The sequence below is a fragment of the Cavia porcellus genome, unplaced genomic scaffold (assembly GCF_034190915.1).
Source record: "Cavia porcellus strain 051 isolate PalLab524CR breed Dunkin Hartley unplaced genomic scaffold, mCavPor4.1 scaffold_21, whole genome shotgun sequence".
Taxonomy (NCBI): Eukaryota; Metazoa; Chordata; class Mammalia; order Rodentia; family Caviidae; genus Cavia; species Cavia porcellus.
The window spans coordinates 37263614-37276648 of record NW_026947504.1 but is presented as its reverse complement, the minus strand read 5'-3'; the positions used below and the strand labels follow the sequence as shown (position 1 = coordinate 37276648).

Below are 13035 nucleotides of genomic sequence, written 5' to 3'. Positions count from 1 at the left end.
TCCTTCTATGTAAATTTGAGTACTTCTGTGTGGTAGGGATGCAGGAGTTTAACTGTTTTAAATTGTGAATAAACCCATTTTCCTATTTCTTATGAGCTTTCATCATACTCTTGCTTACAGGTGAAAAGATGACTGCAAAGAGCTAGGGCTCAGTCTCAGGCCTGACTGACCAACCACAACACAAGAACAATATACTACAGATTCCATGATAATGCAAAATATTTAGCTTAAAGGTTGGTATCTCCCTTTTTTGTCTGCCTAAGTTTAGATCCCATTAAGTGAAAGATTGAAATGTAAATTTTTTAAAAAGTTATTTAGAAAATGTGTGTGTTGGTTACATTTCTCTCATTGCTGAGACAAAATACCTGACACCCAAAATTAAGAAGGAAAGAATTATTAAACGCACAGTTTGTGGAGGTTTCAGTCCCTAATTAACTGGTTCCAAGGCAAGGTGGTGCCTGACAGAGAAGCAATAGTTCATGGTTGCTGGAAAATAGCAAAAGGAATAAGCGCAAAAAGCAAGGAACACAAGAGAAAACTCTTTCTATCTCTTATATTGTATGTAAGCTACTTTCCCTAGGGTGGGTGTAGCATTCATACCTATAATCCTAGCATTGGACTATGAATTAATCATAAATTCAAGAAGCATGCCCCCATGACTACATGAGGCTCTGGGGGGATAGCCAAATGCAAACCATAACATTGTAGCTGAGATTTGCAGCAATAATAAACTTACTTGCTTATCACTGAGACACAATATACAACATCCACAACTTCAATGAAGAAAGGTTTACTTGGGCTCACAGTTTGTGGAGGTTTCAGTCCATAGTTGGCTGACTCCAGGTAGAGTATCATGGCAAAGGCATATGGCATAGCAGCAAATCAAATAAGCTTATGGCACAACAGATACAAATCAGAGAGAGAGGGATCAAGGAAGGAGGGAGAGTGATTTACATGCTTTGGGGCCAAACCCTCAGCAACCCACTTCCTTCAACCAGGCTTTACGTCCCAATATAATATTTAGCTACAAACATACACAACATATGCAAATATGTAATTATGCACATATTTGTATTACAGTAAAATATAATACTGTTTTACAAATATGCATTACAATAATAGTATACTGTATTAACACAGCTGAAAACAAAAACCATATGATCATCTTGATGCAGAAAAAGTATTTGACAAAGTCCAACACCCATACATAATAAAAACCCTACAGAAAATTGGAATAGAAAGTCTTTATCCCAATCTGATGAAAGTCATCTATGACAGACTAACAGCCAACATCATACTAAATGGACAAACATTGAAAGCTTTCACTCTAATCCCAGCCTTTGGGAGACTGAGGCAGGAGGATTGTTGCAAATTCGAGATTGGGCTGCAAAGTGAGCTCAAAGTCAACCTGAACTGCATAGTGAGACCCTGTCTCAAAAAGACAATAATAATAATAATACATAAAAAGCTTTCACTCTAAAATCAGTAACAGGACAAAGAGGTCCACTGTCACCAATCTTAGTATAATTCTGGAAACATTAGCCAGGGCAATTAGACAAGAGAGAGAAAAGGAATAAAGATAAGAAAGGAAGAAGTTAAATTATTATTTGTGCATGACATGATATGGTACATTGAAGACCCCAAAAATTCCACCAAAAGACTTCTAGATTAAAAATCAAATTCAGTAGCTGTCTTCGTTATTTTTCTCTTGTTGCTGAGAAAAAATACTCAACCCTCAAAGTTAAGGAAGAAAGATTTATATACATCACAGTTGGTAGAGGTTTTATCCATATCAGCTGGCACATGACAGAGGGGCAACAATTCATAGAGGCTGTGGCAGCAGAAGACAAAGTGAGAGCAAAAGGAGAAGACCAAGCCTCTTTTCCTCCCTTATATTGTATGCAGGTTGCCCACTGTACAGTGGGTGTAGCACTCATACCCCCAATACCAGCATTAGACAATGAACCAATCACAAACTATAGATTCAGCTCCCTCTTAAAAGCCCACCCCCATGACCACATAAGGCTTTAGGGAAACACTCAGACACAAACCATAACAGTAATATAGCTGTATATAACATCAACACTCAAAAATCAATAGCATTCCCCTACATGTATAACAAAATCACTAAGAGAAACTATGGAAACAACACCTCCACAATAACATCCCAAAGAATGAAAGACCAAGGAATCAATCTAATGAAGGAAGTAAAAGACCTTTACATTGAAACCTCCAGTACCTTGAAAAAAAGAGATCAAAGAGGATATAAGAAAATGGAAAGATGTCTCTTGTTCTTAGGTAGGAAGAGTCAAAATAGTAAAAATGGCCATACTTCCAAAATTGTTACACAGATTTAATGCAATCTCAGTCAATATTCCTATAGCATACTTCACAAAATTAGAGAAAATAACCTTAAAATTTATTTGAAACCAGAAGAGAACTAGAATAGCAAAAACAATTCTTGGCAACAAAGTCAAGGCAAGGGACATCACCATCCCTGACTTGAAATTATACTACAAAGCTACTGTGATTAAAAAACAAAATAAACCCATCATGGTACTGGCAAAAACGGACCCGACAGTTAATGAAACAGATTAGAAAACCCTAACATACTCAACCACCTTATCTTTGATAAAGAGGTACCAAACACCTTCACTGGAAGAAAGACAGCTTCTTTAATAAATGGTGCTGGAAAAACTGATTTTCCACATGCTAACGATTAAAACTAGTCGCATATCTTTCACTATTCATTAAAATAAGATCAAAGTGGGTCAAATACCTAAATGTTTAGACAGAAACACTAAATCTACTGAAAGATAAAATAGGTAAAACTCTTGAAGACATAGGTGTGGCGAAAGACTTCATGAACAAAACCCTGACTCTATGGGAAAGTTCTACCAAGGATCAACAACTGCAATCTCATCTTACTAAAAAGCTTTTGCACTGAAAATCTCACAAAGTGAAGAGGCAACCCTCAGTGTGGGAAGAAACTTTTGCCAGTTGTACCTCAGAAAAGGACTAATATCTAAACCCTATAAAAACAAAGATTAGACCCCCAAATTTAAAGACTCAATCCAAAAACAGGCATTTGAGATGAATACACACTTCTCAGATGATGAAGTAGAAATAGCAAATAAATATATGAAAAAATGTCCCACCTCATTGGTCATTCGAGAGATACAAATTAAAACAACACTGAGATTCCATCATAACCCATAAATAATGACTTACCAAGAAGACAACAAGTAACAAATGCTGACAGGGCTGCTCCACTGCTGGTTAGAGTGGAGACTGGTGCAATCACTGTGGAAACCAGTGTGGAGATTCCTCATGAAACTATAAAAGTAGAAATTCCCCTTCTTGGTATTTTCCCAAAATAATTAAAAGCATCATAACACAGCAACACATGAACAACTATGTTCATAGTGCATAGTTCATAATAGCCAAATCTTAGAAACAGCCCAGATGCCAAAGATGTGATCTTTTTTAATACAATGAAGAACTACTATGCTGTAAAGGTGGACAAGCTTGAGACAGTTCTAGGTAAATGGATGCACCGTGAAACCCTGTCTTAGGTAAAAGTCAGACATACATCTTCAAAACTGAAAGTATAAATAAGGACCAGAATGGATAATGGATAATGAGAAATGGAAAGAAATGTTCAAATGATAAGGGGAACAAGAAGGGAGGAGGAAGAAAGGAAAGTAAGGACAAGAAAAGAAATTAAGGGAAAATGGAAACAAGGTTTTGTAAATAAAGAGGGGAAAAGGGTTTGAAGGCAGGGGAAGGGGATGGGAAAAAAAAGATACATTACGTATAGGTACAGACTCCCTATGATGAATGTTATTGCTATGCATATCTAAAATTTAGGGCTGGGGATGTAATTTAGTGGCTCAAGTGCCTTCTTGGCAAGCGCAAGGTCATGAGTTTGATCCCAGGCTTTATCTCCCAACATAACATTAAGCTATAAACTCATTCACTGACGAGTTTTGTGGGACATATAAACCATAACAGGTTTCCTAGTACTTACATATAAGTCATAACAGGCTTCTTCCTAAACACTTCAGAAATTTAAACCTAATTTTACTCTATGTAAAGGAATAGAACTCCATCCCACACCCAAATTTACTCTGTGACAGAGAACAAACTGGAAAAAATGCCTTTCTACTTGCCAGATCCCAGATGGAAAGCGGGAAGGAAGTGGCTGAAGTTTATACTTTCTTCAGCGTAACATTTCGGTACCTATATGTGTAGGTACACAATATAGGTTTCAGTACCTATATTGTGTAAAATGAGATCAGGGTAATTGGCATTTGTATCACCTGAGACATATGTCATTTCCTTGTGTTGGGAATATTTAAAATCCTAATAGCTATTTTGAAATATTGTCAGTTGCAGTCAATTATTGTTATTGTTCTGAACTGTATAACACTGGAATTTATTCCTCCCATCCAACTGCACACATATCCTCTCTCCGTCTCTTTCTCTCCCATACACTTTCCATAGTGGTGGATTTTTTTAAGACTGTGCATTAGAATTCTATGATATTTTTAAAACCTAAGTAAAGATACAACTTAAGTCAGTATATATTGTTGTATTAGTTATCTTTGCTGTGTAACAGATTACTCCAAGATAGTTTAAAACAATAAGCATTTACTATTTTACAGTTTCTGATGGTCAGAAATCTGGGAGTGGCTTAACTGGAGGGTTCCAGTTTAGCGTGTCTCATGGTTATGTCATCTGAAGGCTGCTTGAGTGTCCTTACAACATGGCAACTGGCTCCTTACCCTCACCCCCAGCAATTGACCTGAGATGAACGACTGTACATTGAAGTCTGGATTCCACAATTATTTTACATGTTTTGCTTTCTACTTCACAGAAAAAGTGAAATATTCCTTTCAGATTATTAAAATATTAATGGTAGCTTTATGATATAGTTGTATTTTATATATATTGCATATAATAGCTTATTTGGAGAATAGACTGAGTTTATTCACAGGATGATTTCTGCTACCAGCTGATCCTTCCTGTTTAGCTCTGTGTCTAAGTCAATAGCATACATAATATGATCAAGTACTGTTCTCTAGATGTTCTCCCAGATTGTCAGTGAAAGTTCAGATGCTCAGTCTGTAGACTTACGATAATATCGACAATTTTGATTTTGTATGAATTAATGTTACTTCTGGTCTCATGGAAGGAACCATAAAGTCTTAGTTCGATGTTCTGATTTCTTCCAGTGAGGCTTTTTTGATTTAGAGCATTTTTTGCCAGGTGGTAATATGAATTAGACTCGATGGCTAGCAAAGATTATTTACCTCACTGCAATAATCCTTAAACCTAAAGAAATTGAAAATCATCATTATAAGTGCCATAGTTGGGGCTCGGGATTTAACTCAGTGGCACAGTGCCTGCCTGGCAAGTGTGAGATCCTGGGTTCAATTCCTGCTACCAACAATAAATAACTAAATAAGTAAATAGCAATAGTTTGATCAAAATTTTAATGCCAAAGCATTAAAGTAGTTCATGTAAGAGAGATAAAATGGTTAAGAATATAATCTATTTTGTGTAATATGATTAATACTTTTAGGTTTTGTAATATAGCAAAACAAAATTCTTGCGTAGTAAGTTAGAGGGGAACTCAAAATGTTCTGTAAATTAAGGAGTATACGATTCATTTGCTGCCCAGATGTATGGCATTTCAACACAATGGAATAGATAATAACTTATATAGCAAATAGTATTTTAAGATAAATATTCCTTGGGATGCTAAATGTAAGCACTGTTGGATCAGTTTGTTTTAAAGTTACTTAAATAATTTATGCACTAGACAAGTAACACAAGTTCAGATATTGGTTTGATTAGTTTTCTCATCTGGATGTAAGCTGTTTACCGGGAGAGAGTACCGAGCGTGCCAACTCAGATGCAATGAACTCATTTCTGTCACAATTTCCAGTTGTGCAAACACATTTGACAGCAGCTTTCACCCTCACATATTAGGAGGCACTATTTTGCTAATCAGGAAACAAATTTCAGGAAATTCATTTTACTTTCTAAATGTAATTTGTCATGATTAATCAATAAAATGATGTGTGGTTTAGTACTGATTAGCTTGAAGATGAGCTTGCCTGTGAATTCTTACGATAAATACGAGGTGCAAGCATTTATTTTTCTGAACATGAAATATATAACACTGGATGTTGTTCAGTTGATTCTTCAGAGTGATTAGGTGATGGTTAAATGAAAAAATAGTGGAATAAATTAAGGATTTTTTGAAAATGAAAGAACAGAGATACAGGAAAGTTGGGAAGTGGTATTTTAGGATAGTGTACCCATTATAGTAAATATATTTGCTATCCTCAAAGCTCCCCTTCTAGAATAGAAGCAAGTTAAATGGCATGACAAAGAACCAACCAAGGAGGTCCATTCTGTAAGGAAGGTCTTTTCATCAAAAAGAAACATGACACAATAATGCAACACATGGACTTTGATTGAATCCTATTTCCCAAAATGAATGTTGGGAAAATTTGAATATTCTCAACTATGAAATACAAAAGAAAATGTATTTTTAACTTTCACAAGTGTGTTAATAGTAATTCTGCTTAGGTAGAAGAATGGACTTATTTTAGGAGGTGCATCTGAAGTGTATTTAGGGGTGAAGTTATCTTCAGATAATTTAGATATACACACAAGTACATACAGATAAAACAAGTATGATGCTCTGTTAAATGTTGAATCTGTGTGATAAATACATGTGTGAGTAGTCATCACACCATTCTTTCAATTTTCAGTATATCTGAATTTTTAGAATAAGTTGAGTGGGAAAACTGAATCAATTTCTTTCTTCACTTTTATGGGAAAAGGCCTTGAGAGGGAATCCTTGCTTATACCTACGTTTTCTACTTTCTTCTACTGTTATTTTGCATCCAGACCAATTAGGCTTTTATTTCTACCTACCCAACAAAATGCTAATTTCCGTATCTGCATTGATCTTCCTGTTACCAGATCTGGTAGTCATTTTTTTTTTAAAGACAATAAAAACAAGCAAGATAAAACAGAATAAAGCCAGTCAAAACAAAACAGTGACAGGGATACAGGATTTCAAAACAGGATAACAGGAAATCACTAATCATTACCATAACACCTCTTGTTATCTTCAAAATTGCTGCCCATACCATCAGATAATAATAAAAAATAATAACAGAATAAAACCAATCAAAACGGAACATGGAAGAAAACAAAACAATAAAACAGAATAAAACAAAACAGTGAGAACAATATGGGATTTCAAAAACAAGACAAAAAAAATCCCCCATGGTTACTGTACTGCATATTGTTACCCTCTAAACAAATGCTCAGACTACTTACCTTAGGCCTGCAAAGTCAATCAAACAATACAAGAATTAGTGGGTTTTTTTTTTTATACTTCAGTTGCTGTCAACTCAGCCTGTGATCCTCCAAGTGAGCTGGTTGTTTACTGGGGGAGGGTGGGGAGCATAGTGCAGGCCTCTTCTTGTCTCTCAGATGGCTGCTGCTGGCTCCCAGGAGTGGCAGGTTGGCTTTAATGTCTTTAATTCTAACCAGATTACAGATCTGGCAGTCATTTCTTAGTCCTCATTTTCCTTGACCTTTCAGCAGCATTTTCTATGGCCGATCATTCTCTTGTACTCTGTTTTCCTCTGTCTTTGTCTTCTCACTTTCTTTTGCTGCTACTTCCTCCTTTTTTAAATATTAGCATATCGCAGGGTTGAAATTGCCTCCCATTTTCCTGTTATTTCCTAAATAACATCATGTTGATCTGTAGCTTTATATTCTATACAGATGCTAGGACATTGGGGTTAATATCTCCAGTCTCAACCTCTGTCATGAACTTCAAACTTTATCTCTCCTGCTCATCCCTGAACAAAGCGCCTGCTCTCCTACCCAGTATTTTCGCATTATTCCCCATTTCAACAGGATGAACTTCATTATTCTAATTGCTCAGGCAGGAAACCTTGGGTCAACTTTGATTCCTGTTTTTCTCTTCTAGCTCATGTTGCTTCCCTTAACAAACGTTGTCAACTCTACTTGTTTGTTGTTTGTTTGATTCAGTTTGCCAACTGAAACTGTCACCAGTACTGCCTAATTGTTCCTCAGGAGACCAAATTGCCCCACTTAGGACAGCTGAGTATCTTCCTGTTATCCTTGTTTCAATCCTTGTTTCCCTTCAGCTTATTCTCTACCAGTGTAGTGTGTAAAGCATAAATCAGGTAATGTCATTCTATCAGAGACCCCTGCAGCGAACCCCAACCTCCTGCTAGGTGTTGTGACACGTGGCAGAAAGAAAGAAAGAAAGAAAGAAAGAAAGAAAAAGAAAGAAAGAAAGAAAATGGTGGTACAGCAGGGATCCAGGTTGACCAGTTGTTCACAAGAAAGCGAAAACCATGAGGTAGCCAGAACCTTAGCATTTACTGATTGATACGGGGATTATCAGATGCCTTAGAGGGCAGTGATGATCTTAAACTATGGAGATCTTGCCCTGGAGCATCTTTAGTCTTAGTAGTCTTAGTCTTAGTGTGTTTAGTCTTAGTTTTAGTAGGTGGCAGAGGATGGCCCACCCCTAATGGGGTAATGGGAAATTCTCAAAAGGCGATACCAAAAAGCCCAAGCCTTTGCTCATCCCTAAGGGAAGTATGTAAAAGTAGCCATTGTGAATGTGTGGTCCTTGACACCATTCCTCTGTTCAGTACCTTCCTGTGGCTTGCTGCCTCATGTGGGTCAATCTGTAAGTACTGGAAATCCTTTCCTTACCAACTCTCATGCACACACATACACACATATGTACATGTGTGCACAATTAAACAACAATTACAGCTATGTGTCACCAAGAATATTTGCACTTTTTTTGTGTGTGCAAATCCTTCTATTAGATGCTGCTTTATTTTCCACCACTGCATTTTCTGTCATAACTTTACACACTGTATTTATTGAATGAATGGATGGTAAGGTGAGAAGTGTGATTGTAATAAGTATATTCAGTAGCAAGTTACTAAAAGCGCATCTAACCCAGTCTGAGAATGTCAAGAAAGCTTAGCACCTCACCTAAGCTCAGAGATTCCGTAAAAATCTGCCAGAAAAAATGATACCTGATAAGACTTGATCTTGTAGTGGAGAGAAATGAAAGGATATTAACAGTAAAGGCCAAGGAGAAGTGGAGCAAATGATAGGTTTATTTTTGAAGTGACAACATAATACCTCCAGGAGGAAGTTGTTCTATCAGGTAGCTAGGAAAGATGAGGCTTGATCTCTAGACAGACACCAGGCAGTAAAGATTTGGGAATAGTAAGCAAAAGTGAAAACATTTACATGTTAGAACTAGAAGGAAACTTTTGAGATTTAAGTAGGAGAAACTAGAGAAAGTTCTTAAACAAATCCCATAGAGAAAAATCTAGGTGAAAATTAAAAACAAAATAATTTTCTGTAAGACAAGGAGAGGCTGAGGATGTAGCTACGTGGCTGAGTGCTTGCTGAGCATGTACAAGGCCTGGGTCCTATATCCAGTAGTGCAGAAGTAGAACAGAAGAAACCTACTGTCTAAGGCAAGGAAATACAGGAGATATGGTCATTAGTCACTTTGGTTTTAGGGTTCTCTAGTGCTGTTATCTTGTTTAGGGTAACTATAGAAATTCTTCTTTGTCAGGGATCTATATAGGTTCTAAGATGAATTTAAACTTATGTTTTAGAAAAATAGATTCCAAATTAGATCTCTGAAAGACAAAAAATGTAAAGTAAGGATTATGATGTTGCTGGGCGTGGTAGCACACGCCTATAATCCCAGCACTGGGGAGGCTGAGGCAGGAGGATCATTGCGAGTTCGAGACCAGCCTGGGCTACAAAATGAGCTCAAGGCGAGCCTGAACTGCATAGTGAGACCCTGTCTCAAAAAGACAAAAAAAAAAAAAGGATTATGATATTTTCTCTCATTCTTGCACTTTTTGTTTGAGATTGTATGGTCTGAAATGTGAATATGTTTTTAGCTAACTGTAATAGTAATCTATAGTAGTATAGTAAAAGATTCCAAAACTTCGCGGCTTAGGACATGGTTGCTTGTCAAGGTCGTGTGACTGGGAAGTTATTCTGCTAACCTCACCTTAGCCTAATCAGTTGTCAGCTGGCCTGGGGCCACAGAGGACCAAGTGGCCTCAGGAGCCATCTGAGGCTATTTTGCAGGGAGTCTGCAGGCTCCTTGTTCCTTGGCTCACCCATAGCTGTCTCTCTTTTTATTCTTTTTCTTCCTTGAGGTTTTTAAAGTGGCAGCAGGAATGTTCCAAGAGGAAAACATGAAAGCAGTAGTCTTCTTAAGGCCGAGTCTCAGGAGTGACACATCATCACTTCTGTTGTATTCTTTGACACTATTACGATTGCAAATGAATTCATTTAAACCTCATAACAAGCCCAGCAAGGTGGTGCACACCTGGAGGCTGAGGCAGGAGGATTGCTGTGAGTTTGAGGCCAGCCTGGGTTGCAAAGTGAGTTCAAGGCCAGCCTGAACTGCATAGAGAAACCTTATCTCAAAAACACAAAAATAAAATAAAAGTAAAATAAAGCACTACAGATGTAGCTCAGTGTGAGAGGCCTTGTGTTCAATCCCCAGTTTGTCAGGGAAAAACCCCTCATAACAGTGCTACAGAAAGTAGATCCTTTATTACCCTTATTTTAAAAATGAGGACATTAACACTCTACTTTGGCTTCAGCAGCCAGGCCTCCAGTCCCCACAAGCCACCACAGTGTGATGTCCTGTCAACAAGCTCTGGGATATTAATTTATCTAAGCCTGTTTGCTTGTCTGTAAAATGGAACTTAATACTACCATACAGATTATTTTTAGAATCAAATGAAATCATTTCATAAGTGCCCAACTGAATGCCTGATAACTCACAAGTACTCAGAAATGTTCATTTCAACACCTCCTTCTTTGCCTTCTCGGGTTTCTTTATTAGATGAGAAAATATTTTAATACATGGTGTTTGGCTCATCATCTTAAGTAAAACCTGAATGACCTAGACTAGAGTTATTATTAGAGAGACAGTGATCAACTTTCCAGTAGCTGAGCAGTAACAAAAAAATTCCGTTTTGACAAAATTAGTTATTTTAAGACTGCAGTCTGAGCTGTGCCCCCCTAAGGTGTTAGTGGGTGATGATCACTTAATATATTACTCTTCCAGAGGTTATTTACATCTTTTGAGGAAATAAAACGCCAGTAAAAGAATAAGGAAAAGAATTGTAGGTTCTGTGGCAAATTAGCTAGGAAGTCAGGATTAGGAAAGGAATCTGTACAGCCCTGCTCTTTGTGCTGTGTCTGCCGCTGTCGGCCTGTCACACAAAGTAACTCATCCCATTTTGTATACAATGTATAGATTTGGGTTTTTATATGGGGAAAGAAAGAGATGCCTTTTAGTAGATTCATTTGGGTATAAGACACTCAGATTGGATGCAGGTACTGCACTATCAATTTGACTACAGTGCTGACAAAGAAAGTCTGGACCTGTGAGGAGCCCACTCCCTCCCCTGTTTATATACTGAAGTCTTAACTCTCGGAGCTCACAATGTGGCTGAGTTTGAACACAGGGCCTTACAGAAGTGATTAGCTTAAAATAAGGTGTTCAGGACCCTAATTCATTATAAATAATATGTTTATAAAAGAAAAAAACTGGATTCATGTGGAGACACCAGAAACAGGCCCCATGAGAATTTTCTAAGAAGGCAGGCACTTGCAAGCCAAGGAGAGAGGCTCAGGAGAAACCAAACCAACCACCACCTTGTTCTCAGACTCCTAGATTCCAGAATGAGAGAAAACAAAGTTATGTTATAGATTGCTACCTAATCTGTGATACTTTCTTGTGGTAGAGCCCATTTTATACTTTCACATTGCTGTTTAAAAGCTGTCTTTTTTTTTCTTCAAGACCAGAAATGTGTATTATAAGATAACAAATTGGGAATGGGTTATAGAACTGTGTTCTCATGAAATAATTTTAAACATTTTAAACCAGCCATTTTAGAATTATCCTGCATTTTTTCCACCAAGGCCATAACCTGCTCTTTGCATTTCTCTGTCTCTTTTACCCTAACCTACAGCACCCCATTCCATTCCATCACACATGGATACCTGTAGCTGGCTCTTCTGCCTTCCCTCTCTGTATGTTTAACAAGCCTTAGTTATTTTTCCTAAACAATAGGAAAATCTGTGTTGTTTTTCTAACTTCATTAAAAAAAACTCAGCCAGTTGAAAAAAGGGGAAAGGCCTTACTGTTTATCATGGACCTATTTTATAATATGTGCTGTTACGATTTTTCATAAAACATCTCTTTACTGAGAAAAGAGTAGAGACCCAACTGAGAAAAAGAAATCTGGGAAGCAACTGTGACTGTCTTTGACCTCTCCTTAGAATCTGCATCTCTAGCCAGTGCCCTATTTCTGTGTCCTTCACACTGCCATCATCAGATCTGCCAGGTCTGGTAGTTACAAGAACACACTAAGTATTTAAATGTCTAGGCATAAATCATGGTAAGATGGGGTGTGTGCCCATTAGGATGGGCCCAGTGAGGGCATGAGGCACTAGTGTTTCTGAGAAATTACTGACAGTCCTAAGCAATTTGCATGGGTATGTCCCTTTCTTAATAGAGAGTATCTAAAAGAATAATGGAGAAAGTTGTTAAATGGACCATTGCATGATAATTCTGGAAAAGTGACAGCTACTCTGAGAATGAGGAAGGCATGTCTGGGCTAAGGGAAGGCGTGTTCCATCTCACAGTGAAAAGATTTCCTTGGGATTGGAATGCTGCAGGAGTTCAAGGGAAAGGGGCAAGTTAACATAAAAAGAAGCAGGCTGTGAGTCAAATGTGGACTGAGGTGTATTTCTGTACATCTGTTCAGTGAAGAATGCCTTTTATATTTTAAGAGAATTGTATATGACAGAAACCTTACATGCATCACAAGGATTGGGGTTTAGGACCTCAACAGTGCTTTAGAGAATACAGTTCTACCCACAATATCTTCAAGC

At 37.4% G+C, this 13035-nt stretch overlaps 1 long non-coding RNA gene across 1 annotated transcript in view; it reads left to right on the top strand.

The window, feature by feature from the left end:
- Nucleotides 1–13035, top strand: part of LOC134471968 (uncharacterized) — an 86013-nt gene that overhangs the window by 18854 nt on the left and 54124 nt on the right. Inside the window, exon 2 of the long non-coding RNA XR_010041756.1 lies at nucleotides 121–233. This is a non-coding gene — a long non-coding RNA (uncharacterized LOC134471968). The remainder of the gene's footprint in view (nucleotides 1–120; nucleotides 234–13035) is intronic.